The sequence below is a fragment of the Eleutherodactylus coqui genome, chromosome 4 (assembly GCF_035609145.1).
Source record: "Eleutherodactylus coqui strain aEleCoq1 chromosome 4, aEleCoq1.hap1, whole genome shotgun sequence".
Classification (NCBI taxonomy): domain Eukaryota; kingdom Metazoa; phylum Chordata; class Amphibia; order Anura; family Eleutherodactylidae; genus Eleutherodactylus; species Eleutherodactylus coqui.
The window spans coordinates 85,568,380-85,575,436 of NC_089840.1; the positions used below are offsets into that span (position 1 = coordinate 85,568,380).

At 44.9% G+C, this 7,057-nt stretch overlaps 2 non-coding genes across 2 annotated transcripts; both read right to left on the reverse strand.

Moving 5' to 3' along the window:
* Window positions 1-6,024: 6,024 nt before the first annotated feature.
* Window positions 6,025-6,131, reverse strand: LOC136626813 (U6 spliceosomal RNA). The gene has a single exon (XR_010792667.1). It is a non-coding gene; the product is annotated as a U6 spliceosomal RNA (small nuclear RNA).
* A 351-nt stretch (window positions 6,132-6,482) lies between these two features.
* LOC136626814 (U6 spliceosomal RNA) lies at window positions 6,483-6,589 on the reverse strand. The gene has a single exon (XR_010792668.1). It is a non-coding gene; the product is annotated as a U6 spliceosomal RNA (small nuclear RNA).
* Between the last annotated feature and the right edge of the window lie 468 nt (window positions 6,590-7,057).

Genomic DNA, 7,057 nt, shown 5'->3' on the forward strand with positions numbered 1-7,057 from the left:
GGCCGCTCGTGCCGGAGAGCTGGTCACCGCGTCGTCATCGTAGCTCCGCCCCGTCACGTGTGCCGATTCCAGCCAATCAGGAGGCTGGAATCGGCAATGGAACGCACAGAGCCCATAGTGCACCATGGGAGAAGAGCCGCGGTGCACCACAGGAGAAAACCGCAGTGCATCCCTGGGAAAGGACCGGCGGCCATCTTTGGTAGAAGATTTTTTTAAACTCCTTATTTCGTCGGATCGGTGAGTAGCAAGCGGTTTAAAAACCGCTTTAATTTGCTATTTTATGCCAGGGGGTGACGGGGAATGGAGTAATGTTAAATTTTGATGCTTGCTGCGAGACAACCCCTTTAATCCCCAAATACCGGATCTAATATAGCCACCCAAAGGGTGACTCATCTATTCTTGTCAACACATTAATTTATATAACCGGATTGCATCATACCATCCCTCTAGGAACCACTCTCTAGGACCCACAAATCACAAAACATATACTGTTAGACCAAAATAAATTAACAAACTGAGCCCTTAAAGAGAAATGATCCCAAGACAAAATTCTTGCAAAAACTCAATTTATTAGGCAGTAAACACAAGAGTGTGTTGTGCGCATACCCCCCCCCCCCCAAACAGCCCTCAAGCAGTGTCATCAGCGTGTCAAAAGGACGTGAATCGTACGTAATCCATAACAATCATAGGTGGTTCATGAAGGGGATGAAGATACGCAGCGGAGGGAGGAACACAACGAACAGACCACCACCGAAGACCTACAATAGTAACAGCATACAAGAATTAAAATCACTTAAAAACAATGGGCAAACAGGGTGACGGATCAAATAAACAACATACAGTATGCAGAAGAAATCTCACATATGAGGGGCAGCATGGTACTCTATATTAAGTCCCCTAGGCTGTAAGGTGTCCAATTCGCAAATCCATTTAAGTTCCAAATACTGTAATCTTTTTAATCTATCGCCCACTCTGACATCAATCGGTACTTGGTCGATGACCCGGTAGCGAAGTTGGCTCACCGAGTGGCCAAACTTGCGGAAATGTTTCCCCACTGGGACATCGACACGACCAGTCCTCACGGTACTCTTGTGTTTACTAATTCTCCATTTGATGTCTTTGGTCGTCTCTCCAACATACATCAAACCACAGGGACAACTAATCAAGTACACTACATAGGTCGAATTACAGTTGTAGGACCCTTTAATTTGATATTTTTTACCTGTTCTCGGATGTGTGAACATATGTCCTTTAATCAAATTATTGCAGCTTGCACAACTCAAGCATGCAAAGTTACTCCTCCTCGTGGATAGTGTTGCGCAGGGCAAGGGTGTAGGGGCTGTCTTTACCAAAGCATCCTTCAAGTTTCTCCCCCTCCGATAAGACATCAGGGGAGGAGATTTATATTCTGTAATCTCCGGATGTCCATTGGACAAAATTGGCCAGTGTTTGCGCAAAATCTGTGCAATTCTACCACTCATGGGAGTGTAAGTGCTCACGAAAGGGATCCTCAATAATTCACTCCTCTTACCACGTACATTGGTTAGCAGTGTATCCCTTTCACAACTCCTAGCTTTGTCACTTAGATCGGACACCAGCCAGTCAGGGTAGCCTCTAGCCAAAAACTTTTGGCACATTTGCTCAAGTCTACAATCAATGAATCCATCATCAACAATACATCTTACCCTGAGTAGCTGTCTCCAAGGCAGTGACCTTACCATTCGTGGGGGGTGGAAGCTATCGAAAGTAAGGAGATTGTTCCTGTCGGTGGGCTTGACAAATAAATCTGTGGTCAGGACGCCATTCTCGTTGGACACCAAAACATCTAGAAACTGTATCTGTGAGGCAGAATATACAAGAGTAAACTTTAATTCCGGGTAGATGTTGTTGAGTTCATTGTGAAACGAACTCAGCTGTTCCTCTGACCCCTTCCAGATAAAAAATACATCGTCAATATACATCCACCAAGACTGGATATGAATCCAGCTTGGGGAGGTATAGACAAAGGCCGTTTCAACGTCATCCATAAAGAGATTAGCGTACGAGGGGGCCATGTTGGCCCCAATCGCCGTCCCTCTCTTCTGGCTGTAAATCTTATCGCCAAAAAGAAAGTAATTCTTCGTCAGAACTTCCTCTAACAAGGTCAATACGAAAGAAAGACTTCTGTTGGGCATGTCCGTATTGGTTAGACATTTTCTCACCGCCTCAATCCCTCTCTCGTGTTTGATGTTTGTATAGAGCGAGACAATATCAAAGGACCCTAACAATGTACCCGGCTCTAAAGTTAGGCCTTTAATTTTATTCAAAAAATCTGATGTGTCTCTGATATACGACGATGAATTTTCAACATGTTTATGCAGAACCACATCCAGAAATCTGGCGGCTCTGCTAAACAGAGAGTCCCTCCCCGACACAATGGGGTGCCCGGGGAGATTTTTCAAATCCTTATGTACCTTGGGCAATAAGTAGAGTACTGGTGTCCTAGGGTGCGCTGGTAATAGGAAGTCATGTAATTTCCTATATATAATTAGCTGATACATCGCATCATCAAGGAGGAGTTGTAAATTGGCACGATACTTAGCAGTGGGGTTGCACTGGAGACGCTCATAAACGTCAGCATCCTGAAGCTGGCGTAAGGCCTCACACTCATACTTTGGTGTATCCAGTACAACCACCGCACCGCCCTTATCGGCCATACGGATGGTTATGGCATCATCATCTTTTAACGCCTTCAAAGCCGCCCGTTCAATATGGGTCAAGTTATTTCTGACTCTCATATACTTTGATTCTGCCCTTAATTCGTACAGATCCTTCTGGACCAGCCTTTCAAAGGTGTCAATAGCGGCATCTGTAATGGGAGGTTGGAAAGTGCTCCAGTCACGCAGCCCTACTCCCGCCGAGGTATAAACCCCAACGGGGCCGGACTGCGTATCAGCAGCACGTAAATCCGAATCCTGTGTAGAAAAGAATTTTTTAAGCTTAAGACCCCTGATCAGTCTCCTGCAGTCCAGGTCAGTCTGAAACCAGTCTGTTGGTGGGACAGGGCAAAAGGATAGTCCTTTAGACAGGATGTCTACTTCCACCCGGGAAAGTACCTTAGTTGAGATGTTGATGACAAGAGAGTGTTCTCCTATTGTCTCCTCTGGCGTGATCCCGCTCTCGTTGTTACCTAAGACCTTCCTCTTCCAGGATCTCCTTCTCTGAGGTTGCCAGTCGCATTTGCTCTCTGTCCCATTAGTGGAGGGCATGATCCTAAAAAAGAGGAAGAAGCAGAAGAGGTGGAGGGGCCCCCTCGTCCTCTGTTAGAATTTCTGGACCCCATGTCATCAAGGGAATCAGAAGAAGCTGACGTGGCTGATCTAGGACCTTTGTACGACATACGTCTCCGTCGTGTTCTCCTAGAAACTCTGCCAAAGGCACCTTTGTTAATGTTTGGTGGCCCTTGGTAATGGCCCGTATTTTGCCAACCATAGATTGTCCCCCTCTAATAATCCTCAAGGTCGCGTTGCCATTTACGTTTCTTTGTAGCTTCAACCTCCTCTCTATACCTTTTACAATTTGCATCACTCCGCTCCTTAAAGGGTAACCAGTCTGTACCCATTGTAGTCATCACGTTTTGTTCTTGCGATTTCACCGGCTCATTAGTTTTCTTAATCTCTCCATGCAAAAACTCAAGGTTTAACAGTATTAAGCCAAAAGCATATTTATTAGAAATACTAATAAACTTAGCGCAGAAGTCCTTGTTGTCCGCCATTAATGTTGGACGTACGTGCGGCCTAAGGCCTCGTGGGATTCTTTTAGCTGCATATATTCCCTCAACGTAGCAGCATGCAGTTGAAGAGAAATCAAATGCCTGTATGTTTGTTCCAATTTTCTTTGCATAACCCGTAAATCGGGGGCTTCCAAGAAGGAGCCATCAGTTGCCGTATCAGTAAATATGCGATCTGCTTCTGCCGTAGTGTAAGCAAAAGTAGTGGACAGCCCTGCCATTCCATACTCCAGGGCATTCATAATCAAACAGAAAAACTCCCAATACGCATATATGCACGCTGATCCAGACGTCCAATAGCACAGCAAAAAACAGGAGTGGACCTGCAGCATAAACAAACCAGCAATTGCTGTGGGAGTGAAAAAAATAGTCCAGTGCACGCCAAACTGGATGTCGGACTCCAGACACCCGTATAAACTAACAGTATGAACACGATGAGAGGCAGCACATAGGAAGGAATCTCCTTACCAGTCCTTAAATGACAAAATACATTTCTTTAAACGTAGTCCACATGAAAAGCGACGTTTTGACCAAAGTGTCTATGGTCTTTCTCAGGCATATACCACAGGCAACCCTGGTCACATTAAATAGTGGTAACAACCAATCACCACAAAAGTGCACACCCACAATTAATTAAAACCTACTTACAGGTGTATCAAGGGAGCCTATCGCGTGTTCCCCCACTCAGCTGCATAGCAAAGTCCTCCAGCTTCAGTACCTCCTTAGGTCAGTGTCGGCAAAACAGCGCCGCGCACCATGAGAACGTCACTCACCCGCGCCACATGACACATCAGCTGACCCAGCCGTCCCGGTCAGCTGACCTATCGCGTCAGAAAAGGGGCGTCACCCAGCCCAATGTGTCAGTCACTGCGTTAACACAGTGGTTCTGCACAGCGGCTCTCAAGCCTCATCTGTTCCGGTCAGCTGACCAGATGCAGCAGAGCTGGAAAACCTTAATCGGGCGATATCTGCCACTGTATAAATTTAGAGGATGATATGAAGTGGGCTAAAGGTACTAACAGGGGGTATGGTATAGTACATGTATTTCACAAACCACAGACTTATCGTAGCACCTGGGAAAAACACCTGGGGGAACACGCGATAGGCTCCCTTGATACACCTGTAAGTAGGTTTTAATTAATTGTGGGTGTGCACTTTTGTGGTGATTGGTTGTTACCACTATTTAATGTGACCAGGGTTGCCTGTGGTATATGCCTGAGAAAGACCATAGACACTTTGGTCAAAACGTCGCTTTTCATGTGGACTACGTTTAAAGAAATGTATTTTGTCATTTAACGACTGGTAAGGAGATTCATTCCTACATGCTGCCTCTCAACGTGTAAAAAAAAGCGATGAGCGAATCGTTAACGAAAACTACATGACGTCCATGTAGTTAAACCCAGCAATGCTCACTCAAAAGACGGTTTTGAGCGAGAATCGTTGGGCCAAAATGGGCCTTTAAGCCAGGATGACCACAAAGAAAAGAAACTATGCACAACCAGCCAAGATAAGATCTTTCCCAATAAACTTTACTTCTGCAGTATGCAAATAAGGTCACAACTCAAGAAGGAACAATACATTCCAAACCGTCACTCATTCTCTATCACCAGAAAGAAATATGTTAAAAACAATACAAAACTCTTCCCCTCCACAGAAATTGCTCATAAAAAAAAATATTATATTCAAAATGAAACACAGTTCGCACAGCGCACCTCCGATCCTAATGCTATACATACAATGCTCTCTTAGCCAAGGGAGACCACCCAAAAACAAGGTAGGACAAGAAATTGTGCACAAACAGCACATCTATCCCAGAATCCTTCACTTCTGCAGTATGCAAATATGGCATATTTAGGGACTATTAACACATTACGAACCCTCCCTCATTAATATATAATTTTTGCCAGAGAAAAAAAAATCCACTGTGAAGCTGAAACATGCAAAAAAAATGCTACAAAACTCACTGTTGCTCCTATCCATGGAAATATTTATCAAAAGGCAAAAGTTACTTTGAAAAAAAAACAAAGCATACCACAAATGGGGTGCCTCAGATCCTGAAACCATTGTAAAAGTGCTCTGCTGACTGAGGTGGATCACCAGCAAAAAATGAAAGACAAAAAAATGCGTACAACCAGGGGAGGTTCACAGTCTTGAAATCTGAACAAATGTGGAAAAGCGGACAAAGCATCCTGACTGCACAGAGAAACACGGAGGAGGCAACCTGGAATCAAGGTCATTCCAACACGTGAGCTGAATAAAATATGGAACGCTTCACGAATTTGCGTGTCATCCTTGCGCAGGGGCCATGCTAATCTTCTCTGTATCTTTCCAATTTTAGTATATGTGCTGCCGAATCGAGCACGGTCAAATGGAAGATCTCTGTGAAATATATACCGCGCCGCATGCCCCTCTCTCCAAATAAGGGAGAGTCAAGGTGGAAATGATAGACCTATCCTGGCGCAAAGCATTTCCCAAGATTCAGCAGGAAGCGAGACAGGGCTGGTGACTTGAATGCAAACTAGACTTTCTAGGAGGCAACAAAGAGGACTCCTACTGCTGGTTCTCTACCGTACCAAGGTGCAAGAGATTATGCAAATCAGAAGGGGAGGGTCACAGTCTTGAAATCTGGACAGATGTGGAAAAGCAGACAAAGCATCCTGACTGCACAGAGAAGGCAACCTGGAATCAAGGTCATTCCAACACGTGAGCTAAATAAAATATGGAGTGCTTCACGAATTTGCATGTCATCCTTGCGCAGGGGCCATGCTAATCTTCTCTGTATCGTTCCAATTTTAGTATATGTGCTGCCAAAGCGAGCACGGTCAAAAGTAAGATCTCTGTGAAATATACTGTATACCGCGCCGCATGCCCCTCTCTCCAAATTAGGGAGAGTCAAGGTGGAAATGATAGACCTATCCTGGCGCAAAGCATTTCCCAAGATTCAGCAGGAAGCGAGACAGGGCTGGTGACTTGAATGCAAACTAGACTTTCTAGGAGGCAACAAAGAGGACTCCTACTTCTGGTTCTCTACCGTACCAAGGTGCAAGAGATTATGCAAATCAGAAGGGGAGGGTCACAGTTTTGAAATCTGGACAGATGTGGAAAAGCAGACAAAGCATCCTGACTGCACAGAGAAACACGGAGGAGGCAACCTGGAATCAAGGTCATTCCAACACGTGAGCTGAATAAAATAGAAACTGTTTGGGTAGGAAAACAAGGAGAGAACAGTAGTCAGGACACTATTGTAGGCATTTACTATAAGCCGCCTGGACAAGCAGAAGATATGGA